The sequence below is a fragment of the Penaeus chinensis genome, chromosome 26, assembly GCF_019202785.1.
Source record: "Penaeus chinensis breed Huanghai No. 1 chromosome 26, ASM1920278v2, whole genome shotgun sequence".
In the NCBI taxonomy this organism is placed as follows: domain Eukaryota; kingdom Metazoa; phylum Arthropoda; class Malacostraca; order Decapoda; family Penaeidae; genus Penaeus; species Penaeus chinensis.
Genome location: NC_061844.1, coordinates 12,908,765 through 12,922,412, shown reverse-complemented (window position 1 = coordinate 12,922,412; position 13,648 = coordinate 12,908,765).

The following is a 13,648-nucleotide window of genomic DNA, read 5'->3' as shown; positions in this document are numbered from 1 at the left end:
AGCTTCAATGATTAACTTGTGTAATTGTTAGTTTCCCTAAATCTCACTGTTTCGCTTTTCCCTTGTTAAGATTCTCATTCAAATTGTTTATGATTAGGCTTGTGTTTAGGGATCGTACACACAGGGAGAGCAACATTTATAATTTATTAAAATGGCTATTTCATTAATAAGAAAAATATTGAGTAATCTTTTCAATTTTTTCTTCACGTTTCTTTTGCCGGTTGCTTTCCTTCGATGGATTCAATTCGTTACTCACATTTCAATATTTTTCGAATCACTGCATAAAAAGCAATTCTTAGTCCGCTGCTCTGGTTGCTTGGGTTCTGCTCGTGAGTCGTGAGTGAGTCAGGAGGAATGCCCGTGACTCCTGCCCGCCTGCCCGAGTGTCACGCGGGCAGGCGTTCCCAGTTTTTTCCGTTTTGTTTGAAATGTCTAGAAAATGAACACCTGGACATTCGGCCCCTCCGAAAATAAATTTTACTCTGAAGGAGAACATTTCTGTAAATTTGAAATAAGAAAACTTTACCCATTTAAATTCAGTTAATATTTCATCGTGTAACACATGGATGAACTTAAGCAATTTTCAATGTTCAAGTGCAGTAAAATGTACAGAAGAAATTACTATTTCGAATTTATGCAACAGTAACTTATGAAATAAAATGGCTTTCGCTAAAATCTATTTCTAGATTGATGCTTTTTTTTTTTTCAATATCCCGGCACTTGCAACGGTTTTTATCACAGGCTCACACGCTTGGTCACTCAGGTGCTCCTCGCTGACGCCGACCGATCGCTGTGCAGGGATTCCTCCAACTTCTTCCAGTCGTTCTCCACGAGACGAGAGAGAATCGGCACCAACATCTGCGCTCCCTCTTAGGTAGCGGATGGCGAAGTTGAACTGCTGCAGATACATTGCCCAGCGAATCAGATGAGCGTTCGCGTTCTTGGACGTGCGCAAACTCGCCAGAGGCATGGGGTCGGTCTCCAGGAGAAACTTGTCTCCGTAGAGGTTGAAATAATACTTCCCGATTCCGTCAACGACTGCCAGCAGCTCCTTCTCGACCGTGCTTTAGTTCGTCTCGGCGGACTTCAACTTGCGGCTGTGGTAGGCTACGGGATAAACCTCACCATACTGCTCCTACACCTTCCTGTGATGCATCTGTTCGAAGGATAAAAGGTTTTTGAAAATTTGGTAACTGGAGAATGGGTTGTTTACATAATAATTTCTTAAGTGAATCAAGTGCATCCTCCTGTTCATCTACCCAGCGAATCTTATTCGGGGCGTGTTTCTTCAACAGATCAAAGAGTGGGAGAGCTAACACTGCGAAGTCTGGCACAAAGCTACGGTAATAACCAGTTAGCCCTAAGAAAGACCGTGCTTGCTTCTTAGTCGTGGGTCGCGGTGCATCTTTTATCTTCTTAATTTTGTCGTTCTGACAGCTACACCTGCCCTCACCCCAAGTATGGCCAAGATACTGAACTTCCTTATACCCAATGTCACACTTACTTGGCTTGACGGTCATATTTGCGCTCTTTAACCGCTGAAATACCTCCTCAAGGACCTTCAGATGCTCCTCGAACGTAGAAGAGTGAACCAGAATATCGCCAATGAATGCTTCCACTCCCCTAATGCCTTGCAACACTTGCCTCATAGCCCTGTTGAATACAGCTGGCGAGTTCGACGGTCCGAGCGGAAGTGCCCTGAACTGATTCAGACATGCACGAGTGGTAAAAGCCGTGATCTCTCGACTCTCAGGGTGGAAAGGTATCTGAAAAAAAAAACTTTCGTTAAGTCGAGTCTGCTAAAGAACTTCGATTCAGTCAGTCTGGAGAAAATAGTTCTTTGATCACACATTGGTTCAGCGTCAATTTTTGTAATCATATTGATTTTCCGATAGTTTCCACATATGCGCACACTGCCATCCTTTTTCTGTACTACTACTATGGGACTACAGAAGGGGGACGTAGATTTCTCGATGATTCCCGCATTTTCCATATCCTCGACCTCTCGCTTAACAGCATCCACTAACCTCATAGGTAGGAGGAAGGAGGAAGGAGAAAGGAGAAGGGGTGGTGGGAGGAGGAGAAAGGAGAAGGGGTGGTGGGAGGAGGAGAAAGGAGGAAGGAGAAAGGAGAAGGGGTGGTGGGAGGAGGAGAAAGGAGAAGGGGTGGTGGGAGGAGAAGGAAGGAGGAAGGAGGAAGGAGAAAGGAGAAGGGGTGGTGGGAGGAGGAGAAAGGAGGAAGGAGAAAGCAGAAGGGGTGGTCGGAGGAGGAGAAAGGAGGAGGGGTGGTGGTAGGAGGAGAAAGGAGAAGCGGTGGTGGGAGGAGGAGAAAGGAGAAGGGGTGGTGGGAGGAGAAGGAAGGAGGAAGGAGAAAGGAGAAGCGGTGGTGGGAGGAGGAGAAAGTAGAAGGGGTGGTGGGAGGAGGAGAAAGGAGGAGGGGTGGTGGGAGGAGAAGAAAGGAGAAAGGAGTAGGGGTGGTGGGAGGAGGAGGAAGGAGGAAGGAGAAAGGAGAAGGGGTGGTGGGAGGGGGAGGGGGAGGAGGAGGAGGAGGAGGAGGAGGAGAAAGAGGAAGGAGGAGGGGTGGTGGGAGGAGGAGGAGAAGGAAGAGGATGGAGGAGGGGTGGTGGGAGGAAGAGGAGAAGGAAGAGGATGGAGGAGTGGTGATGGGAGGAGGAGGAAGGAGGAGGGGTGGTGGGAGGAAGATGAGACGAGGAGAAGAGGAGGAAGGAGGAGGAGAAGTAAGAAGGAGAAGGGGGAGGAAGGAGGAAGGGTGGTGGGAGGAGGAGGAAGGAGAAGGGGTGATGGGGGGAGGAGGAGGAGGAGGAGGAGGAGGAGGAGGAGGAGGAGGAGATCGAGGAAGAAGGAGGAGGAGATAGAGGAAGAAAGAGGAGGAAGGAGGAGGGGTGGAGGGAGGAGGAGGAAGGAGGAGGGGTGATGGGGGGAGGAGGGGTGATGGGGGGAGGAGGGGTGATGGGGGGAGGAGGGGTGATGGGAGGAGGAGGAAGGAGAAGGGGTGATAGGAGTAGGAGGAAAGAGGAGGGGTGATGGGAGGAGGAGGAGGAAGAGTAGGGGTGGTGGGAGGAGGAGGAAGGAGGAGGGGTGATGGGAGGAGGAGGAAGGAGGAGGGGTGATGGGAGGAGGAGAAAGGAGAAGGGGTAGTGGGAGAAGAATGAAGGAGGAAGGAGAAGGGAGAAGGGGTGGTGGGAGGAGGAGGAAGGAGAAGGAGTGTTGGGAGGAGGAGGAAGGAGGAGGGGTGGTGGAAGGAGGAGGAAGGAGGAGGGGTGTTGGGAGGAGGAATAAGGAGGATGTGTGTGTGGAGGAGGAAGAAGGAGGAGTGATGTTAGGAGGAGTAGGAAGGAGAAGGGGTTTTGGGAGGAGGAGGAAGGAGGAAGGAGAAAGGAGGAGGGGTGGTGGGAGGAGGAGGAAGGAGAAGGAGAAGGGGTGGTGGAGAGGAGAAAGGAGAAGGGGTGGTGGGAGGAGGAGGAAGGAGAAGGGGTGGTGGGAGGAGGAGAAAGGAGGAAGGAGAAAGGAGAAGGGGTGGTGGGAGGAGGAGGAAGGAGGAGGGGTGGTGGGAGGAGGAGGAAGGAGGAAGGAGGAAGGAGAAAGGAGAAGGGGTGGTGGGAGGAAAAGGAAGGAGGAAGGAGGAAGGAGGAAGGAGGAAGGAGGAAGGAGAAGGGGTGGTGGGAGGAGTGGAAAGGAGGAAGGAGAAAGGAGAAGGGGTGGTGGGAGGAAAAGGAAGGAGGAAGGAGGAAGGAGGAAGGAGGAAGGAGGAAGGAGAAGGGGTGGTGGGAGGAGGAGAAAGGAGGAAGGAGAAAGGAGAAGGGGTGGTGGGAGGAGGAGAAAGGAGAAAGGAAAAGGGGTGGTGGGAGGAGGAGAAAGGAGGAAGGAGAAAGCAGAAGGGGTGGTGGGAGGAGGAGGAAGGAGAAAGGAGAAGTGGTGGTGGGAGGAGGAGGAAGGAGGAAGGAGAAAGGAGAAGGGTAGGTGTGAGGAGGAGAAAGGAGGAAGGAGAAAGGAGGAAGGAGAAAGGAGGAAGGAGAAAGGAGAAGGGGTGGTGGGAGGAGGAGGAAGGAGGAGGGGTGTTGGGAGGAGGAGGAAGGAGGAGAGGTGGTGGGAGGAGGAGGGAGGAGGAGTGGTAGGAGGAAGGAGGAAGGAGAAAGGAGAAGGGGTGGCGGGAGGAGGAAGGAGAAGGAGTGGTAGGAGGAAGGAGGAAGGAGAAAGGAGAAGGGGTGGTGGGAGGAGGAGAAAAGGAGGAAGGAGAAAGGAGAAGGGGTGGTGGGAGGAGGAGGAAGGAGAAGAGGTGGTTGGAGGAGGAGGAAGGAGGTCCCACCACCCCTCCTTCCTCCTCCTTCTCCTCTTTCTTCCTCCACCCCTCCTCCTTCCTCCTCCTCCCAACACCCCTTCTCCTAGTATTGTTATTATTATTATTATTATTATTATTATTATTATAATTTATGTTATTGTTATTGTTATTTGGAAACTCTTGATAGATGTATCAGACTTGAACATTAATCTTGATGATAAAGAACAGACAGACTTGAACATTAATTTTGATGATAAAGAACAGACCTTGATAAAGAACAGACCTTGATAAAGAACAGACCTTGATAAGAATCTGACAAAGTGGCGCCCGAACAGGGACTTGACAAAGATAATAGATAATAGATGTGAATAGAGAATTCCCTTAACTGATTGTGAATCTATCGTTAAGTGTTGTGATCATTCATTTGCGAGTGTCTTTGGAATTCTTTCTCCAATCAATATGTCTGCAGGAACTTATGTAGAAGAGGCTAAGTTGATGGGGTATATTATTGTTGTAATAATAATGATAATAATAATAGTTATTATTATTATTGTTTTTATTATTATTATTATTGTTCTTGTAATAATAATAATAATTATTATTATTATTATTATTATTATTATTGATGTAGTAATAATAATAATAATAATAAATATTATGATTATCATTATTATTATTATTGTTTTAATAATAGTAATAATTATTATTATGATTATTATTATTATTATTATTGTAATAATAATAATTATTATTATTATTATGATTATTATTATTATTATTATTATTATTATTGTTGATGTAATAATAATAATAATTTTTAATATTTCGATTATTGTTATTATTATTATTATTGTAATAATATTAATAATCGTTATTATTATTATTATTATTATTATTATTATGATTATTATCATCATTATTATTAGTAGTAGTATTATCATTATTATTATCATTATTATTATTATTGTTACTATTATTATTATTATCATCATTACTATTATCATTAATATTATTACTATTATTATAATAATAATAATAATTATTATTATTATTACCATCATTATTATTATTATGATATCATTGTTTTTATTATTATAGTTGTTATCATTATTATTATTATTATTATCATTATTAATTTTATTAACATTATTATCAATATTATTGATTTGATGTAAGAAGACGAAGAAAAAACACGAAAAGTAAAGAAAATTTGAAGAGAGCGGAAAACTGACCGAATATAGGAGGAAGGAAAGAAAGAGAATGAGAATAATACATTCAAAGATAAGAAGCATGAGTGGAAAAGCAATCGAGGAGATGAGAGAAAATAAAAGAATAATAGAAAAAAGTATAGGAACTAAACGAATATAGGAGAAGTGAAACTTAACAGAAAATGCTATAACTTTAGCTGATAATTCTTACAGTGATTGTGACAGTTTATTATTATTATTATTATTATTGTTGTTGTTGTTGTTATTGATTATTATAATTATTATAAATTATTATTAGTATCATTAATAATGATAATAATAATAATGATAATAATAATAATAATAATAATATTAATAACAATAATAATAATAATTATTATTATTATTATCATTATTATCATTATCATTATTATTATTATCATTAGTGTTATTATTATTGTTATTATTATTATCATTATCATCAAAAACAACAAAACAGCTACCGATCGGCCAGCCAGAGCCAGCTTACTGGATTTATCAATCCATGTGGGTCAGCTGGTGCCTTTCCGCATAGCTGCCGACCCGAGTGACCTCTGACCTCTGACCAAACACGAGCAGGTGTCGTGAAACACCTGTTAACTTTTCCCTAAGCCAAAGAGGGTTAACTCTGGTCTCGATCCCGGGCCCTGGAACTGGGAGTCAGAGACGATACCGATGCTGCCACAAGGATCTGAAAATAATAAATATTACTACAATGATAAGAACAAGTATGATAATAACAGCAATTTAAAATTGTCTATATTCGAGACTGGAGAAGAGAGAGCGGAACGACAAAGTCTCCCCTGAAATATAAACGTTTTCTCTGAACGCGAAATCCATGCATGGAGAAATAAAACGAAAAGGTTTCCCCAAAACAATTAAACGTTTTCTCTAACCACAACGAAGCGCTGTCGTTTTCTCCGGCCATTAAATAAAGGGATAACTTGCCTTATTATTCCGGCGAGGCAGGCGGCGTGTGTTCTTCTCCGATTGGCGATAGAAAATGCCCGATTTTGTTGGACATTTTCAGATCCTTGTGGCAGCATCGGTATCGTCTCTGACTCCCAGTTCCAGGGCCCGGGATCGAGACCAGAGTTAACCCTCTTTGGCTTAGGGTCAGAGGTCAGAGGTCACTCGGGTCGGCAGCTATGCGGAAAGGCACCAGCTGACCCACATGGATTGATAAATCCAGTAAGCTGGCTCTGGCTGGCCGATCGGTAGCTGTTTTGTTGTTTTTGATGATAATGATAATAATAATAACAATAATAATAACACTAATGATAATAATAATAATGATAATAATAATAATGATAATAATAATAATAATTATTATTATTATTGTTATTAATATTATTATTATTATTATTATTATCATTATTATTATTATCATTATTAATGATACTAATAATAATTTATAATAATTATAATAATCAATAACAACAACAACAACAACAATAATAATAATAATAATAATAAACTGTCACAATCACTGTAAGAATTATCAGCTAAAGTTATAGCATTTTCTGTTAAGTTTCACTTCTCCTATATTCGTTTAGTTCCTATACTTTTTTCTATTATTCTTTTATTTTCTCTCATCTCCTCGATTGCTTTTCCACTCATGCTTCTTATCTTTGAATGTATTATACTCATTCTCTTTCTTTCCCTTCTCCTATATTCGGTCAGTTTTCCGCTCTCTTCAAATTTTCTTTACTTTTCGTGTTTTTTCTTCGTCTTCTTACATCAAATCAATAATATTGATAATAATGTTAATAAAATTAATAATGATAATAATAATAATAATAATGATAACAACTATAATAATAAAAACAATGATATCATAATAATAATAATGATGGTAATAATAATAATAATTATTATTATTATTATAATAATAGTAATAATATTAATGATAATATTAATGATGATAATAATAATAATAGTAACAATAATAATAATAATGATAATAATAATGATAATACTACTACTAATAATAATGATGATAATAATCATAATAATAATAATAATAATAATAATAATAACGATTATTAATATTATTACAATAATAATAATAATAACAATAATCGAAATATTAAAAATTATTATTATTATTACATCAACAATAATAATAATAATAATAATAATAATAACCATAATAATAATAATAATTATTATTATTACAATAATAATAATAATAATAATAATCATAATAATAATTATTACTATTATTAAAACAATAATAATAATAATGATAATCATAATATTTATTATTATTATTATTATTACTACATCAATAATAATAATAATAATAATAATAATAATTATTATTATTATTATTATTATTACAAGAACAATAATAATAATAATAAAAACAATAATAATAATAACTATTATTATTATCATTATTATTACAACAATAATATAGAAGGAAGAAAGATGCAGATAAAAATGGGATAAAAGATTCGAATAAAAATGGGAAAAGGCTAATTACAAGGAGAAAGAATCCTAATTATGGTGACTCATGCAAGATAGAAAATAAGAGGGGGCACAAGAGAAATAGAAGAACAGAAACAAACAAGAACAGTAGAACGAAAATAGAGAGAACATATATATGCTTTATGGAGGGGGATATTTTGGAATAAAAGAGAAGGTTTAAAATGGTGGAGAAAGAAGAAAACCCGAAGAAAACGGAAAGATGAAGCAAGAAAAGTAAACATGTAGTAAGGCAAAAGAACAAGAACGGAAAGACTAGGGGTTAAATATAAAACAAGAGAAATAATAAAATATGAAAAGGAAAAGAAAGCGGACGAGAAAGAGAATCAAAGCGAAGAGAATTATTAAAAAATGAAGATAGACAAAATAAGTATCTCTCTCTCTCATATAATCGATAAAAAAGTAAATGGACAATATATATGGCATCAAAAGGAATGTGAGGGACAGATGATACAAAACTATAATAACAAATGGAAAAATCGAAATGAAATGAAAGAAGAAAGGGGAGAACATGAAAATATAAAGATGAAAAATAAAATATAATCAGAGAAGCAATAAGAAAAACCAAAATTGTCGATTTCTTGCAAGAAATAAGTAAAGCAAAATGAAAACGATATTACAGTGGGTCATTTGCCGGGAATCGATCCTGGCATCTCCGGGCAGAGGGACGGCGACTCTGCCGCTGTACTACCGTGGCCGTTACAATACTTAAGGACTTTTCTTAGAGCCTTTCTACGGGATCCTCCCCCTACCCTCCTACATTCTCTCCCTTCCTCCTCTCCTCTTTCTCATATGCGTGTATCTGAGAAGAGGAAGAAGTATCATGACCTACACAATTACTAAAATTATCACGACTATTCATGCTCCTTCTGCCTAATTTGCTCTCTGTTGCCGTCTCCTTTCCTTTTATTTATCTATTAATTTTTTGCAAGTTCCGATCCATTTTCTTAATATCTTTTGTTCTTTCGTTTCCTCTTTCTTTCCTTGTGACTGTTGCATCTTTTCTCTTCCTCATTTTCTTCATTGCATTTATGTGTATCTTTAAAGCTGTTATATATATATGTGTATATATATATATCATATGTATGTATGTGTATATATGTATATATATACTACATATATATTCATGCATACATATATATACACATTTTCTTGTTCTTTCTGTCCCTGTTTTCTCGTACCCGTCTTATTTTTTTTTCTTATCTCTCTCTTTATCAGTCTGTCTACCTCTGTCTCTTTCTCTCTCTCTTCTCTTTTTTTCTCTCTCTCGTTCGTCTTTTTCTCACTCTTTCCCTTTTTCTGAAATTATGTCCGCAGTATACTTCTATATAAATTTATCATGCTTCAAACATTAGCATTCTGTACTAAAAATTATTGAACTTTTAGGTAATGTTATATTGTTACTCAAATGAATTCATATTAATATGAATTAATACGAGTGTTTCCTTACATTGATCATTAATATCCATTACAATAAAAACACACAAACTCGCACACAGTGATTTAGAAACACCCATATGAGAAATGGTTAATGGGTTAATGGTTAAAGGCAAAATAAATGTGCTAGACATCTAAGGTCATGTAGCACTATAGTTAATGTTAGTGAAGGGTGTTTGGGTTAGTGATTAGTTGTTAAAGCTGGGTTAAAGGATTGGTGAGTGAATAGGTTAGGGTCGGATGAGGTAATGTAAAGGATTAGATCAAGTGAAGGATATATATGCGTTTGAGGAAGGAAAACAGGTTGTCAAAGCAGAAAGTGTGAGATTCTGTAAGGATGTCTGATAAGTTGGGATGTCTATGTAGGGAGGATAGGTGGGAGAAAGTAGAGGTACGGGCTGCTTCAAAACGTGGGCATGACAATAGAATATGTGGAACTGAAAGAGGAACATTACATAAGGGACATAGGGGTGGATCGGATTGTGACATTAGATAGGAGTGTGTTAGACGGGTGTGGCCAATGCGTAAGCGGGCGAGGGCCGTCTCCCAACGTCTGTTCCGATGGAATGGAGCTGACCAGGAGGAGATTGACAGTTTTACAGTATGTAATTTATTAGTGTGTAGACTTGACCAAAAAGATTGCCATCGATTATACAAGAGGTCTTAAAGTGTGGGTAATAATCCGTGGCTGGGATATGTGAGAAACGTGGTTGGTTTGATGTGGACATAGCAGCATAGCGTGCTAGAGTATCTGCCTGTTCATTGCCGGGGATTCCAACATGGCTGGGTACCCAGCAAAATTTGATTGTTTTATGACGTGTGGACAGGTAGAACAACCAGTTCTGGATCTTACAAACAAGGGGGTTGGTCGTGTGTATTGACTTTATGAGGGTTAATGAGTTACGGGAGTCAGTAAAAATTGTATAAGAGGAAGAGGGTAGTGAGTATATGTGTTTTAAGGCAAAAATGAGTGCATACAGTTCTGTAGTAAGGACACTGGATTCAGGAGGGAGGGGGTATTTGAAAGTACGAGTTGGGAAGATTACTGCAAAACCAGCACCGGAGGTGGTTTTGGAGCCGTCAGTGTAGACGGGAATACTGGAGGAATGAGTGGAGGCATGGTCAAGGAAATGGGTGAGAAGGACAGTAGGAGGAATATTTGATTTTGGTGGGTCAGGGTAGACAGAGGAGCAAATCTGGGGGCAAGGTATAAGCCATGGAGGGACTGATTGGACAGAGAACGGGAGGGGTCGGAGATGGGGAAAAGGGGAATGGGAGAGGAGGGTATCCATGCGAGTGGAGAAAGGAGTAGGTAAACGTGGATAAGAAGCAAAGGTAGGTAGTAGGGATCGTGGGATAGTTAGTTTAGTGAGGGGAAGTTGGTGGAATCGAGCATAACATCGGAGAGAGACAAGGGCACGGCGTCGAGAGAGAGATGGTATGCCTGATTCAGTGTACAGGCTCTCAACTGTAGAGGAGCGGAAGGCACCTAGGGCTAAGCGAAGACCACAGTGATGGATTGTATCAAGATGAGCAAGGAGAGAAGTTGAGGCAGAGGAGTAGATATGGCATCCATAATCTAGAGTGGAGAGGATTAAGGTGACATGAAGATGAAGGAGTGTTTTTCGACCTGAGCCCCAGAATAAATGAGATAGGGTTTGTAAAATTCGGAGACGGCGACGAGCTTTTTCTTTGATGTAAAGAATATGGTCTCGCCAGGATAGTTTGGAGTCAAAAATGACGCCTAGGAATTTACCAGAGGAACGGTGTTGGAGTGGAGTGTCATATAAGAAGAGTGAAGGTAGAGGACCTACACGTGTGCGAGAGAAAAGAATGGAGAAAGATTTGGAGGTAGAAAAGCGGAAGCCATGGTTTGTGGCCCAGGAGGAAACTGATGATATTGCAGATTGAAGAAATTGGTAGAGATTTGTTATGGATGTGCCAGAGCGATAGATGGTTAAATCATCAACATATAGTGATGACCGGGCTCCTGGTGATAGAACTGAGGCAATGTCATTTACAGCAAGAAGGAATAAGGTGTTACTAAGCACACTGCCTTGTGGGACACCTTCAATTTGAGGAAAGAAAGATGATGTGGCAGAGGCAATTTTGACCTGGAAAGTGCGTTGGGAGAGGAAAGACTTTATGAAGACACCCATGTTTCCACGTATGCATAGATAGGACAATTGTTGGAGAATATGGTACCTCCATGTCGTATCATATGCTTTTTCTAGGTCAAAAAACATAGCTAGTACGGATTCATGGCGTGCAAATGCGGATGTAATATGTCTCAAAATGAGCAAGGGGGTCAGCTGTGCTTCGGGCACGGCAAAAACCAAACTGGGAAGGTGAGATAAGATTGTGGGATTCAAGATACCACATTAAGCGGAAGTTAACCATTCGCTCTAGTAGTTTGCATAAGCAGCTAGTTAGTGCGATGGGGAGATAGTCTTGAGGGAGGGTACCCGATTTATTGGGTTTTAGGAAAGGGAGGATAAGAGCTTCTCGCCAATGAGAAGGAAAATTTCCTGATGTCCATATGTAAGTTGTTAATAGGAAGGATAATGAGGAAGATGGGAGTTGTCGGAGCATACGGTAGTGAATACCGTCAGGGCCTTCATGAGTGTTGCGGCACGATTTTGGGGCAGCATTGAGTTCAGAGGAAGAAAAGGGAGCATTATAGGACTCAGCAGAGGATCGGGTGAAGATAATGGGGGTACGTTCCCTGATGGTTTTAATAGAAGAGAAGTGTGGAGAAAGGTGAGAGCCACTACTGACCTGGCTGAAATAGTCACCTAGTTCATTAGCGACTTCGGGAGGATCAGAGATAAGGGTATCTCGAATATGGAGGACGGGGGCTGGATGGGGGGGATGTTTGCCTGATAGTTTATGTATCCGGCGCCAAACATTTGAGATAGATGTAGAGGATGTAATTGAGGAAACATAATTTCGCCAGCTATTTGTTTTACTATTTCGGATTGTACGACGAAAACAGGCAGATGCTCTTTTAAAGGAGATAAGAGCTGATAGTTGATGAGGGGTACCTCGTTTGTAGCGGTAACTGTTCCAGGCTGCACGTTTTACACGGAGTGCTTTAGTGCAATCAGAATTCCACCATGGAACACATTTGGAGGTATAGGGTCTTGAGGTTCGAGGGATAGCTGTATGGGCAGCTCTTAGGACTGTAGTTATGAAAAATTGTATAATTTCTGATACGGATGAGAGGGATGATGGAGGGGTATGAATAGTAAAGAGTGAAGTGAAAGTATGCCAGTCAGCTCTATCAAAGCACCAGCGTGGGGAGTTGGGAAGTGGTACATATGAAGTTGGAGAAAGGAGAACTGGAAAGTGGTCGCTATAGTGAAAGTGGTCTAGAACTGACCAGTGGAAATCTAAATGAAGAGAAGGGGAGCATAGAGAGAGATCAATGCATGAAAAAGACTGCGTGCGTGTATCAAAGTGTGTGGGGCGATCTGTATTTAGAATAATAAGATCAGCTGTGGATAGGAAGTGCTTTAGAGCTCGGCCACGGGTGTTGGTGATAGAATCACCCCAAAGAGTGTGGCGGCAGTTAAAATCACCTACTATGAGGAAAGGTGATTGAAGTTGGGAAATTAGGTTTTCAAAAGCAACAAAGTTAATGGGGTGGGAAGGGGAGAAGTAGACTGAAAGCACTGTGATCCAGCGGCGAAGAAAGATACGAATAACTGTACAAGGGACAGTGGTTTGAAAGGGAGGTATGACATAAGGTGTTTTTTGGTTGATAAGTATAGACGAGACATAAAGGGAGTGTGGGGAAGAAACAAAATGGTAATTGGGGATTGGTATTGGAGATTGTGTAAGAAAAGTTTCTTGGAGGCATATATTGGATGGGTTATAAGAGGAGAGGATATGTCGGAGGCGAATGTTCCAATGAAGGATTGTTATACTTTCGTTGATTTAGTGGCAAAGATTGCAGTGCTTGTTGGAGAATTTGAAGGGGAAGGTGCTAGAGGGTGGGATAAAGAATGAGGTTGGGGAGGTGGTGTTGTATCAGGAGGGGTGTCGGGAGGTAGAGGGTCTGGAGAAGAGGGTATTTGTGACATGAGGGATTCACGTGTGTATCCAGGAGGGAGTGGAAGGGATAGAGGGGTAGAAGGATTGGGTGTAGGGAGAATATGAGTAGGAGGAGGATGGATATCGGCAATCACTTTGAG